This window comes from Triticum urartu, chromosome 7 (assembly GCF_003073215.2).
Source record: "Triticum urartu cultivar G1812 chromosome 7, Tu2.1, whole genome shotgun sequence".
Taxonomy (NCBI): domain Eukaryota; kingdom Viridiplantae; phylum Streptophyta; class Magnoliopsida; order Poales; family Poaceae; genus Triticum; species Triticum urartu.
In genome coordinates this window covers 327,043,626-327,058,212 of record NC_053028.1, presented here as the reverse complement: position 1 = coordinate 327,058,212, position 14,587 = coordinate 327,043,626, and positions in this window count along the sequence as shown.

Below are 14,587 nucleotides of genomic sequence, written 5' to 3'. Positions count from 1 at the left end.
CGTCCTGCTGCGTTTCATCGAATGCTAGGACCCGTGCGGAGTGATGCTTGACCTCATGAGGGAGGACTGCTTCAGCTACGTAGACGGGGAAGAATGGGGTCTCGCCCGTTGGCTTGGTGGCGGTGGTTTGGAGGGACCACAACACGGACTGTACCTTGTCGTGCCAGCCCCTGCCGCAGGCCTCCAGCTTCTTCTTGAAGGTCCTGGTCTTGAGGCCCCTCAGGACCTCCGCGTTAGCGCGCTCGGCCTGATCATTACTCCTGGGGTGGGCCACCAAAGCGTAGCAGATCTGTGTTCCAAGGCTAGCACAGTAGGTTTTGAAGAGCTTTCTAGTAAACTGCGAACCGTTATCTGTGATGATGCGGTTGGGGACCCCGAAGCGGCTCACGAGGCCCTTGATGAACTTGACAGCAGAGCCGGCTGGAATGGTACGGATGGCTTCCACTTCCGCCCACTTGGTGAACTTGTCGATGGAGCCCGGGGAAACGGGCCTAGGATGTCCAGCCCCCGGATCGTAAACGGCCATGTGAGCGAGATGGTTTGGAGGCCCTGAGCAGGCTGATGGAATTGCTTGGCGTGGAATAGGCAAGCTTCACAGGACTTCACCAGTTCGGCCGCGACGTTGAGTGCTGTAGGCCAATAGAACCCACTGCGGAACACCTTGCCGACGAGGGTCCATGATGATGAGTGGTGTCCGCAATCACCACCATGTATGTCAATCAGCAACTCCCTTCCTTGATCGCTGGGGATGCAGCGCAGCGTGACATCGTTCGGTCATTTCCTGTATAACTCGCCGTCTTGGATACAGTATGTCGTGGCCTGCCGGGCCACGCACTCCGCATCCTCTTCCTTCTCCGGCAGCGTCCCGTGCATCAGGTACTCCTTGAATTCCTTGATCCAGCACTCCTCCTGGGGCTCGAGCGCTAAGAGCAGCCGAGCTCCTAAGGTCGGGCCGCAGGCTGGGGCTCCCATGGCCGGGGGCAGCGGGAGTTCCTCCCGAGGCTAAGTCGTGCTTGAGAGAGGTGGCGAAGCTGATGGCTTGAAGAGCCGCTCTTCGAAGACGCTGGGCTCTTGCGGTTGCCGCTTGGATGCTCTCCTGGCGATGTCATCAGCTTCCTTGTTGGTGCCTCAGGGCACGTGCTGCAGCTCCAGGCCCGAGAACTGCTTTTCCATCTTGCGCACCTCCGCGAGGTAGGCCTCCATGTGCTCGTCCTTCGGCTCGTATACCTTGTTGGAAAAGTTGACGAGGAGCTGTGAGTCGCCTTTGACGGTGAGGCACTTCACCCCTAGAGCCGCCGCAGCCCTCAGGCCAGCTATGAGGCCTTCGTATTCTGCGATGTTGTTGTAGATCTTCTCGCCGTGCAGAAAACAGAGTTGCACGGCGTAGTAGAGATTGTCCTAAGTGGGCGAGATGAGCACTGCTCCAGCCCCCGCGCCCTGATGCGCGAAGGCGCCATCGAAATGCATGACCCAGCCATCTGGTGCCTCGCTTCCTGGGAGGTGGACCGGTCTTCTCCTTCCTCAAGAGCCGGGGCATCTGTCCATTCGGCCACAAAATCGGCAAGCGCGGCTCCCTTGATGACCCTGGTAGTGCTGAACTCCAACTGGAATGCTTGTAACTCGATGTTCCACTCAGCAACCCTTCTGGCTGAGTTAGGGCTCGTGAGCACCCTCTCCAATGGGTAGGCTGAGACGACCTTGATGGGGTGAACCTGGAAGTAGTGCCGCAGCTTGCGCGAGGCCACCAAGAGTGTGAGCAGGAGCTTTTACGGCATGGGGTAGCGCGCCCTCGCGTCCCGCGGTACAGTGCTGACGAAGTACACCGGATGCTCGACAAGGGCTGGCACTCTGTCAAGGCTCGGGTCCCGTGGAGATTGTGGCATATCCTGAGGTGGTGGGTTTCCTGAGACCTGGCCGTCCTCAGGAGCTTCTGCGATGTTACCCTGTTGAGCTTGGTCTTCCGCACTGATGGCTTTGTCGCGCCTTCCTGACCCCGTGTTGCATCAGCTCTAGCTTGGCGCGGCACACCCTTGCCTTGGCGCTCCTCCCGAACTGCCACCAGCGCTGCGCTGGCGGAGTACAGGGTGGTGGCAAGGTAGAGCACCAGAGGCTCGAGAGGCCGCGGTGCCACCATCACTGGTGAGGTATTGCTTGAGGTCTTGGAAGGCCCGGTCGGCCTCCGGGGTCCACTCGAACGGGCCCTTCTTCTTCATGAGCTTAAAGAAGGGTAAGGCGTGCTCGCCTAGCTTGGAGATCAAACGCCCTAACACGGTCACCCACCCTGCTAGATTTTGCATTTCCTTGAGGGTCTGCGATGGGCTCATGTCTTTGATGACCTTGATCTTCTCCGGGTTCGCCTCGATCCCTCTGTGGGATATGAGGAACCCCAGTAGCTTGCCGGAGGGGACACCAAACACGCACTTCTCCGGGTTAAGCCTCAAGTTCACTTGCCGCAAGCTCTCAAAGGTCTCCCCTAGGTCTTGAATCAACGTCCTCGCCTCACGAGATTTGACCACTATGTCATCAACGTAGGCCTCTATGTTTCTGCCGAGCTACCGCCCCAAGGCGATTTGCATCAACCGTTGAAAGGTTGCGCCCGCGTTGCGCATCCCGAAGGTCCTGCAGGTGTAGTAGTACACCCCGCATGGTGTCAGGAAGGCTGCCTTCTCCACATCCTCCACCGCCATCTTGATTTGGTGGTATCCTAAGAATGCATGCAGGAAACATAGCAAGTCGCACTCGGCGGTGGAGTCGACGATTTGGTCGATGCGTGGAAGCGGGAACGGATCTTGGGGGCACGCTTTGTTAAGGTTGGTGAAGTCAACGCACATCTGTTCCTTCCTGCCTTTCTTCGGTACTATGACGGGGTTCGCCAGCCATTCGGGGTATCGAACTTCTCGGATGGTACCTGCCGCCTCCAGCTTGCGTGTCTCTTGGACGATGAAGGCCTTCTTCTCTATGGACTGCCGTGTTGCTCGCTGCTTCACGGGGCGTACGTTGGGGCACACCCTCATATGATGCTGGATTACCTCTCTCAAGACCCCTACCAGCTGATTGGGCTCCCACGCGAATATCTCCTTGTTCACGCGCAAAAACCTCACCAAAGCTTCTTCTTGTCCCGGGTCAAGGCCGGTTCCTATGGTGAAGGTGGCGCTTGAAGACCCGTCCTCATCGACCGGCACCTGCTTGGTCTCCGCCTTGTCTTGAGTGAATAGCTGCTTCTTCTTGCTGGGCGCGGTTTCCTTGGCCTCGGGTGTACCGACGCCGGCTGGCTGTGCTGCTGCCGCGGTCTTAAAGGCGAGCCTGAGCGCCGCCACGGCCTCCTTAGCACCCCCCTTGATGGTGAGGATGCCCTTGCTCCCTGGCATCTTCATGAGGTTGTAGGCCGGGTGAGTCGCCGCCATGAACTGAGTGAGAGCCGGGTACCCGAGGATGGCATTGTACGGGAGACCGACGCGGGCGATGTCAAAGTCCACCAGCTCAGTGCGATAGTTGTCTCGCGTGCCAAAGGTGACAGGGAGGCGGATCTGCCCCAGAGGGTGAGCCGCTCCACCCCCCACTCCTGTGAAGGGCTGATGCCAAGCCATTCGAGCAGCACATGAAGAAGGCTGAAGGCTTTCATGGAGAGCAAGTTGAGGCCGGCGCCGCCGTCGATGAGGGTCTTGGTGATGGCCACATTGCAGATGGTGGGCGTGCAGAGCATCAAGAGCATCCCAGAGCCGGCGATAGAGCCGGGGTGGTCTTCCGAGTCGAAGGTGAGGTCGGCCTCCGGCGCAGCGCAACCCGGCGGAGCCCCCGGGCGCTTGCAGGTTGCCCCAATCTGACAGAAGAAAGGCTTGACGTGGCGATCTGAAGGAGGCGCTTGGGAGCCTCCCAGCAGTGCCACGACTGCGTGGTGTGCCGGCGCTGCGTAGCGCGCAGTGGAGAGGTCACGGAGTTCCCCCCAGGATGTCACCGTGGATCCCAGGAGGTTGAGCAGCCAGGCGCGCAGCTCGCCGGCGAGGGCCAGGGGGAACAAGTTTGCCATGATCTTGTCGTCGCCTCCGGCTTCGAGGACGGCCTCCTCGTATGCTAGCAGGAACGGCGCCGAGCTTGCCACGCCATCGTAACGCGGTGGCATCTCCGGCTTGAACTTGGCCGACCACTGCACTCGCCGCAGAGCGGGGGCCAGGGCTCGGTACCCAGACTCCGTGTTGCTGGTGTTGGCCGCAGAGGTTGGTGGCGGGGCACCTGCCATGGGAGCGTAGTGCGGCGGTACGGGGTGCTGGTTGGTGGAGAGAAGCCTCGGCGCACCCCTACCTGGCGCGCCAAGTGTCGGATGTGGGGTTCCGGCAAACCCTTAAGGTTCAAACACGGGGGTGCGCGCGAAGTCTTTCCTTCCTACCAATCTACGCCCTAGCTCACTAAGATCTCGCGGACGAACTCGACGAACTTGCAACACAGAAAGACACCAGATTTATACTGGTTCGGGCCACCGTTGGGGTGTAATACCCTACTCCAGTGTGGTGGTGGTGGATTGCCTCTAGGGCTGATGATGAACAGTACAAAGGAAGAACAGCCTCCTGAGGTTGAGGTGTTCTTGAGCTCGTTGAGCTTGTGTGTGTCAGGATGGTCTGAATGATCCGTCTCCTCTCTAAGGTGGTGGCTAGTCCTATTTATAGTGGCCATGTTCCTCTTCCCAAATATCGAGCGGGAAGGGAGCCAACAATGGCGGGCTAAATCGAAGGGGGGTAGCTAGTACAAGCTATCATGACAAAAGTGGTCTTCGCCTGCCAAAGGCTCTGGTGGTGACGCCGTCTTGGGCTCCACGATGACCTCCATCTTGTCGTCCTCCTGGTCTTGGTCTCATTGCACCAATATAGCAACCTTTGCCCGATGCCTCGGTACTCTTCGCCTGCGCTGGCCTCCATAGCACCAAAGAGGAAACAAGGACGTTGCTCGTGCTAGCGCCAGCCTGGCGCCCGCCTGGTGTCGTGCATCATGGCTCACGTCACGAGAGTCTCGTGAGGTTAGCCCCGCCTTGATATCTCCGCTCCTCGTGAGCCTGCCTAGCTAGGCTACTCCCGAGGAGGTCTTGCGTCGTCCTCCTCGCGAGGCTTGGACCCTCGTGAGGGTCTTGGATGCTTTGCTGGTGAAGATGGGCCATACGGCATGTAGGCTCAGCCACGCCGCGGGCCGCAGGCAGGCAATTCTAGGGAACCCCGTTCCCAGGATGTCGACAGAATTAAACGTGAAGAGAGGGCTTTTTAGATCAATGGGGTACGTGATGTAACATGTGTGAATGTGTAGTTGATGCATTTGGCAGGGCCTAGAGAGGTATGTGTGTGTATTACGTATTCGAAAGAGGCATGGATAGAGGGGCCGACAGGGGGGCGTGGGAGAGATAGCATGAGAAATGAGAGTGGTCTAGAGAGAGAGAGACGAATATGACATCACGGCGAGAGATTCCCTTGAGTGTGTATATGCAAGGGGAGTGGATAGAGGCACCAGGAGAATATTTTTTTTTGTTTGTGGTGTCTGTGTTGGTATGTGTGGGTGTGAGAAGATAACGTGACGTGGGGGCAGAAGGTGTGTCACCACGTGAGGTCCGGTGGGTTGAGGTGAGGCCCTTCGTTCGGTTCCGTCCTGCGCCACATTGGTCGGCCCGTGACGCATTTAGGGAGACCCATGGATGACTAGTCGTACAAGACAAAGATAGCATAATTGCGAAGGACTCTGTGTCCACTGACAAAGTCGGCTAGGATTTGTAACCCTAGGTTCTTGGACTAAGGTAACCCCTTTATCTCTGATATTACTATTCATCCAACCTAACTTTAAGGGGCATCCTACAGAATGCTCTGCTAGAATCATACTTGTCGATTAGGAAGAGAGGTGTGAGACAATGTGTGAGAGCCAGGCCTAAAGATAATGTGCGTACAGCAGACACGTAGGCAGGTCTATGTATATAGAAATGGTCGATGGGGATTGTGCGTGTGTATGCTTGCGAGAGGAAGAGTGCTTGTGATAAAGGTTAGTGAAAACAGTCGTAAATGGTTACGAGAGGGAGGGAGGGTTATATCGAGAGCATGTGTGCGAGAAAGACACCTTGGGAGAGAGTGTGTGAGCATGTGTGAGAGACCACCGATGGAGAGTGAAACTACATGTACAAGACTGCTGTACACATTGATTAAAGATATTAGGATGTGATCATGATATTTGCAATTCATGTAAGGAACAGTCATTGATCCATCAGACATCTAGATTCTATCGAATTTGAGCATGTCTATGTTATTATTCGACACAATTGATCCACATAGTTAGTATTTTGAACTCCAGACAATGCATCGCTTTAGCAATCGAATATAAACGTGAGCATAGTTCATGTTGTGTGTGTAAAGCACATTATACATACGAAAGTTACACAATGAACATTATATATAGCTACCTATGAACTAGCATACATTTGAATTCAACTTAAGGTGGTTTAAAAAAAATCAATTCAACATGAAGTCCATTCAATTATTTGAATTTGATATCATGCATTTGTAAATCATACCTAAATTATGGGGGCACCAATCTTTGTTCTGATTTTGTACATAATAGCATATGTAGTCATGTACAAAATAGATTCTAATTTAGCTCCTCCATTCCAAAATAATCGTAGTTATAGGATTTTCAAGTGTCAAAATTTCAAAAAGAAGCAGATAATTTAATGAGTTCTTCAAACATACAAGGTCAAATTTAACATTGTCTATTTAGGTCAATCCTCAAAGTTCAAGAGCACTCTAAACATGAATGCTTGTGTTTCAAAATTTCGAACGAAGTGCCAAAAGAGCCTCTACTCGCCCGAAACCGCGTGAGACCAATGTTTGGTAGTACAAGGAAATTACTTTTCTAATAACTCCGACCCGTGAAACCTACCGGCCGACGTCCAAAGGTCTAAATCGGGGTAGGTTTGTAGCTTCATCTAGACGCCACGCAACCGCCTCCGAAAAACATTCATACACAATGGCAGCCTAAGCACACATGTGCGCGGCCGAAATCGCTCCCGCCCACTATTTGGGACACCTGCGATTACCATCCTACCCCCGACCCACAGTAGGTCCGAAATTTAAGAGGGGGGCAAAGTTTGTACTTTCCCCAAATTTCAAACAAGCGCGTCCCATCTTCTGTTCAAAAAAGCCAAAAACAAGCGTGTCCCAGACCGAAACATGGTTCTCCCCCTCCCCCCGCCCACCTATCCGATTCCCCATTCGTACTCCGTGGGCGCAAAAACTACCTCTCCACCTGCGACGAAACCCCAGCGTCCTCCGTCCGCCACCCCATTCCACCCATCAACCGCTGCCCTCATCCATGACACCGGAGCCGATACCCCGACGTCGTCGTCCATCGCAACCTTAACCGCAACGCCCTCCATGGCTAGTAGTTGAAGCCGAGGCCGAGCCGTCCGTACTCGAGCCAGTTCAACCATGCCATCCCACGCCTCACCGCTGCCGCTCCAACTTCGCCACCCTCCACCACACCGGAGTTGTTCCTGCTACGCCGTCCTTCGCCGCCTCGGATCTACTTCCCGTCCGCCGACATACGGCCACGGCAACACAGTCAACAATTTGGCCATGGGTTCATCCAAGCCTACACCCTCCTCCAGAACATCGGTTTCCCCAGCAAAAAGAAGAAGATCGGCGCGACATGTGGAGGCGACCATACCAGCAACCAAAAATGGTACTCCTCTTCCCTTATTCGTGCAAATCTTACGTGTCTGATTGCATGGTATTCATCCCACAGAAGACACTAGTTGACCACTTCTTCTTGATACTAGATGTTCCTAGTAACTCGTGATGCACAAGGTTTCTCCTCATATACTTTTTCACCTTAGCTAGAGGTCCATCGCCCCCCTGAATTTCAATTCCTGGTCAGTTGATTCCAAATTAACAGAAGCATTCCCCGGTGTAACAGGCGCTAGTCCGCCTATTACGCCGGGGAAGCAGCGCCTCGGTGTTTATCTTAGGGGCATGTGGGGCCTACAGCTACTGGCACCCGATCTGGAGGTCAGCCGGAATTAAAGGGATGGCCTGGGGGCGCTGCCAAGCACGGCGGTGATGTGAGGTCGAGGGGAGGGCGGGGCGGCAGAGGCAGAGGTTTGGGCCGATGGTCGGTAGCGGTTCGAGAAAGATCGTCAACAGTGACTGGCGGGAGGTAGACTAAGGCCATATGCCCATTCCTTATAGATAAGACGGTTCATTAAAAAAATCGACTGACCTATTTATTTTCAGTCGACCGTTATCTTGATATGACCACATGTGGTGGTGTGCTGGAGGAGTACCTGTATTTCCTGTGCTCATATATTACAAATTCATACGGAGTAGAATCTAATTTTGTTTGCCATGCAATGTTGTAGAGCTATCATATGTGTCATGTCATTTATTTTTCAGCCACCTGATATCTGCTACTTTTACAGTGCACTAGTTCTGCACACACTTCACCCATACTCTCACTATTGTGTTTTTATGCAAGGGTATTTCAGACTCTGCTGCTATGAGAGAAGCAAAAACGAAAAGAGAGAAGTCTCTCCAGCGTCGTACGCGGATAGGCCAGACACGTTTCAGCCTTATAATAGGTGCAGTGTCAGCCGATGGAGATGGTAAACGTAGCTCTGGAGTTGATGACCTCGCTTGCAATGAACCACCATCCCAGCTGCTTTCTTTAACTTCGCGGTGTCATATGTGGTTGCATGTTCCATATGGTGTCTAGCTTGTATTCGAAAGGCCAAAGTCGGTCTCTATTAAGATAAGGAAAGATATATTTTTTACATGAACCACCATCCCGTGAGCACTAGAGGACAAATAGCTAGTCAGGGCACTGGCCGAGCCAGTGACAATCCCAACAAAGAGAGGCATCACCTGGAAGCCAACTAAAAGCCGCGATGGTGGCAAGCAGCCCGCCTCCCACCAGGCTCTCAGGTCCTAGATGATCATGCTCACCACTCCAGCCGGATGTCTAGCTTGTAGTGCTTCCAATTTGGTTAAATTGCATCTGTTTATCTTACACATTATACCTTTGAATATGACATGCCTTTCTGTTTTTGGTACATACTAGTACATCTGAGTATTAACCATGTTCTTACATCAAACTAATGTTCTTGTGTATCCCTCATCAATCACTTATGATGAGGCAGTCAGGCAAGTGGATTACTCCTCATTTAAAGAATGCAGTGTCAGCCTCCCGACATGATTCTCAAGAAACAGCAAGGCTAGATGAAGATAGTGAACGTAGCTCTGTAGTTGATTACCGCATTTCCCCTACACTAGCACCGCAGGTGCTTGCTCTAACTTGGTAGTGTGATATGTGGTTGCATGTTGCATATGGTGTCTAGATTGTAATTCTTCCAATCTAGTTAAACTGCATGTGCTATTCTGCTTAGCTTATACATTATACCCGTTAATGTGACATGCCTTCCTATATTTAGTACATAGTACATCTGTCTATTAAGCATGTCCTCACATAAAACTATTGTTTTTTTGTATCCTGCATAAATCAATATGACGAGACACCTTCAGTATATGTAGTGTGATTAGTTGCATCTTTGATATGATTTATAGCATGCGCTACTTCTAATTTGTTGAAATGTCATTTATGATGGGACACTTTTAACTTGGCAGAGTCATATTGGTTGCATCTTTCACGTGGTGTCTAGCTTGCATTGCTTCTTATTTGGTGAAATGGTTTCATCTTAGTTTACACAAACAGTTGTGAATATGCCATGCCGTCCTGTTTTTCGTATTATTCCATCCTAGAATCATGTGTTTGCCTTACATCAAAGTAGTGATTGTTAGTATCATGCACGAATGAGTTCTGAAGAGTGAATTTTATTGCTTTTTCTTATCGGTTTTACTTGACAATTCAAAATCAATAAAGCAGAAGGAAGTTAGAAAGGAGCGGATGAAGGTGCTGCTTCCAAATGGAGGGCCTCTACAGATTCTACTCCTCCATCCCCCCAAGAAGATTTCCAAGAAAACACATGCATAGACACTCAACGTAGCTGTGTTGGTGATGAGCATGTCTCCCCTAGTGCACCATCACAGGTTGCATGTTATGTATGATGTCTAGCTTGTATTGCTTCTAATTTTGTTCAATTTCATCTGCTTACTTTACACATTATACTTATGTCTAAGACACGTGTTCCTGTTTCTAGAACATACAATATCTGTCTATCACACCATGTTCTTACATCAAAGTACATTTGTTCTAAAGAACTAAATTGTTATTCGTTTTTATTGTCGTCTTGACTTAACATGGCACAGAGAAAGAGGAAACAAGATAGAACGACAGGGAAAGGGAAGTGGAAAAATCCTGCAGATTCTGCTAGTACTGATGGTGCAATAGAAGGTCAAAGTCCAGCGGAAAATTGTACCGACAGGGTATCCCGTGCTACACGAGCTGCAGAACAAGCCAAACAGAAACAAATAGCTGCCACCAAACAAGCAGAGACAACCCTAGTTGTTGCAACACCTTCCACAGTACCACCAGCTGCACGATTTACTCGTTGGTCAACTCAGCTGGCAGCACGTTCCCAAGCTCCCTTGCCACCTGACACTACTTCCAAAGCACTCTTGACACAATATGAGTTGGCAAGATCAGATGAACTTTGTGAGCTTCAACAGCAAGAAGGTAGTTGTTGGAGTCAAGTTACAGTTGCATGCTTCTTTATATGTAGTCTCACAGTTTGATGTACACTAACACTTCCTATGTTTGTTGTTGGACTAGCACCTAGGCGCAAGAGGAAACAAACATCAAGGATAATGCTCGATAGGTTAACTAAATCTAGAGGAGGAAGAATGGAGATCCGTTTTGAGGCAGGTTTAAAAAGGCCACGTGATGCTACAGAGTCAGCCAAGTTAGTATCAGAGGCAGCGGTTGCTGTTAGGTGTCATGTACGTATCCTCCCAACGTGGATTCAGTATAGGAATGACAAAGACGAAACCCAGTTCAACACCTTCCTCGACCATTTATCTGTAACTATGGTTATGTATGGAAACTAGTAATATCGTCTTGCTCTGTCCAATACTTTGTAGGTTGCCGATAATGGGACTCCCATAATTTTCAACATATGAGGTTCAAGTTGAATAGCCAAGATGATGCAACCAGACAAGCTTGAGTATTCTATAGTCTCACCTAAATAGCTTGGCGTAATCATGGTCATAGCTGTTTCCTGTGTGAAATTGTTATCCGCTCACAATTCCACACAACATACGAGCCGGAAGCATAAAGTGTAAAGCCTGGGGTGCCTCGTTAAACACTGGTCCGATCTGAAGTATCAGGTACATTATATATATGTGATCAGATCACATGTTGAAGTCCTATTTACGCGTGTGCCACACAAATCTATCTTCTTTTAGGTGAACTGTTCAAAGAATAAGGCCAACCATACAAAAGTGAAATTCCAACAGACGACGGGATCTCGTAGCTATATTGCACACTGCGAGGCTCTTGTAATTAGCTGTTGTTTCACTCTTTTCGATGTACCATATTATCAGATCTATATTGACTTGTTCCAAATGCAGAGGAAAGCCCGCAAGGACCAAAAAGGACCTGAACCAAATGTTGTGGAAATCTTCAAGGACTGTCACACCCGCAAGAAGAAGGGCATGACTACACCAGTCAAAGCCGCTGTTGTAAGTCCTTAATCCTCATGCCTTTTAACTACTACTTACTCTGACTTGTGCCTTGAACTGCATGGTTTGCAGCCAATGTCCATTACTCTTTTCATTTTTTACATAATTGTCTTAGCGTATCATTGCACCTTAAAAGGTTTAAAAGAGAGGAGTGATGTTCCTTTGATCTTGACATGTAATCTAGTTCCATGCTGGACTTGCCCACACAACATTACAATTGCATGTTTGTCCGTTCTCAATTGTTTTGTGATATGAATGATGTCATACTATGCTTACCGTATTATAAACTTGGTCTCCTTATCCTTAGCCCTTAATACAATGTGAAGAAATAGACAATACATTAGCGATGGTACATGGTCATATGTTTGGAACCCGGTATTATTATGTACTTTGCAATAAAATATAACTATTATTTTACATGGGTTCACCAGAATAAGTTCTGTATATAGAACAAAGCTAATTCATTCGGTTTTGCTGCCTCCTTAATATCTTTGGTTCTGGTACTACTAATGTAAAACCAAAACTTTTCAGTGAGCTATGGAAAAAATGGTGGAACCACCATCTTCTGAAGGCGGCGAGGCAACTATAACCGAAATGTCAGCTCTTGCTGTAGTGGGTCAGTACCTGTCCACTAACTGTGCCAAAAGCAGGTTCCTGCGTAATACTGGCTTGGTTTTTAAGGCAATCTCCTCCAAACTGCCTCATTAGCAAGATATGCAAGCTCAAAACAATGTTGTATCTGCGCTGCAAACACAAGTCCATTCCTAACAGAGACCCTTTGTGAAACAAGGAGAAAGACTGTTCGATGTTGTCAAGATATGCATGGTTTTGAAACCAGACTATCAGACATTTGCTATGTTGTTCAGGAGCCTAGGAGAACTGAAGGCGAAGGTTATGGTGCTCCATCGGACAATACATCATGAACATGTAATAGTCAGGTCAAATGAACTGAGCTTCTAAACTTCTGGTGGTGCATTTATCTGCTAGACTGTTAACTTTTATGCCAACCTTCCTTTTGTTTTATAGTTGTAATTTGTTTTGGTGCGATACAAAATTTGTTCTTAACGTGCAGCCACCGGCTGAAGAAAACAGCAAGACATTTTTGCATAGTGTAGGGTGTTCCCTATATTTGCACTGGTGGCGAACTTTGATGCCCACCGGCTATAGTTAACATGGGCCTCCTACGGGCCGTAGAAACAATGGGCCTTCTAAGTGGCGTAGAAACAATGGGCCTTATACGGGCCGTAGACACAATGGGCCTTCTATGGGTCATATCATCAATGGGCCTTCTACGGGCCGTATGATCGGTTGGCCAAACATGGGCCAATAACACACCATATTATGGCCGTAAATGGGCTAGAGTTGAAATCGTTCAGGGGCCGACCATAATGGGCCGTTGTTAATCGGCCGTATTTTGATGACGCTATGAAAACGACCCAACGTATTAACGGGCCACAAACAGGCCGACTGTAACCACGGGCTGAATTTGGCCCACAAGCAGAAAATGACAGTAACGGGCCGTAAGTAAACGAAGGTGGAAATGAGCCCAAGAATAAATGGGCCCCGAGAAGGCCGGAAGATAACATGGGCTGGAAGAGGCCCAACGGAAGAATGGGCCATTAATGGGCATAAAGTGATACACTGTTCATTACGGGCCAGTTTCACCACGTGTCGTTAATGGGTATAAAGTGATACACTGTTCATTACGGGCCTGTTTTACCACTGGCCGTTAATGGGCCAAGAGTAATAAGGGCCTCATATGGCCGAAAGACGTCATGGGCTATACATGGGCCGGAAGTTAAAACGGGATGGAATTATATTGGATGGCCCAGATGATGCTACTGGGCCTAATTCGGATAGGCCGTAAACGGGCCCTAGGTTAGCGGGCTATAAATGGGCTATATGCGAACAGGCCATTAACAGGCTTGCCATGGGCCGGCCCCCACCTTTTGACCAAGTCAAACAGGCCGGCCTTTTCACAGGAATGGGCCTCTGTTGGGCCATGCCACATGTCGACGTATCATAGGCGCTTTGGGTCCAATGAGTGGATGACATCTGTCCCAATGGTGAGTCGACACGTGTTTCCTCCAGCCAATGATAATTTTACACGTGGAAAATCCCCATTGGTCGGGGATGTTAACGGGTTATTGCATCCAAAACCGGACCCGATAGCTTAACGGCGTTCCGTTATGGTGGATGCCACGTGTCAGTCACCCTTGACGAAAGCACTTCTATGACGCGCGATTTATCATCTTGGAAGTGGACACTTCCGTGATGATAATTTTGGTAATGTCATGGAACACTTCTACGACAACACAGGTTTGACTATCTTGATTCTGTCATAAATTTGTCATGGATGTACATGCATGACAGAAAACGTGACCTACTGTGACAAACATGTATCATCACGGAAGTGTATTTTTTTGTACTGAATATTGATGAAAGTGATGATGAAGATTCTCCCCCTAGATATGAATTTCCTGTTGTGTCTGGGGGTTATGTTATGGATGAAGAAACTGCTAGAGACTTTTAAGCTTGCAATGATAGATATGATCTTAAGAAATTATTAGCTAAGCTTAAAGAAAAATCTTTCAATGCTAGAATGAAATATGACCCTGCTTTTGCTACTTCACCTATCTGTATTTCTGATAAGGACTATGATTTCTCTGTCAATCCTGAGTTAATTACTTTGGTTGAGTCTGATCATCTCTATGGCTATGAATCTGAAACTATTGTGGCACATCTTACAAAATTAAATGATATAGCCACCCTGTTCAGTAATGATGAGAAAACTCGCTATTACTTTATCCTTAAGTTATTTCCATTCTCATTAAAGGGCGATACTAAAACATGGTTTAATTCTCTTGATCCTGGTTATGTGCATAGTCCCCAGGATATGATTTATTACTTCTCTGCTAAATATTTCCCCACTCATA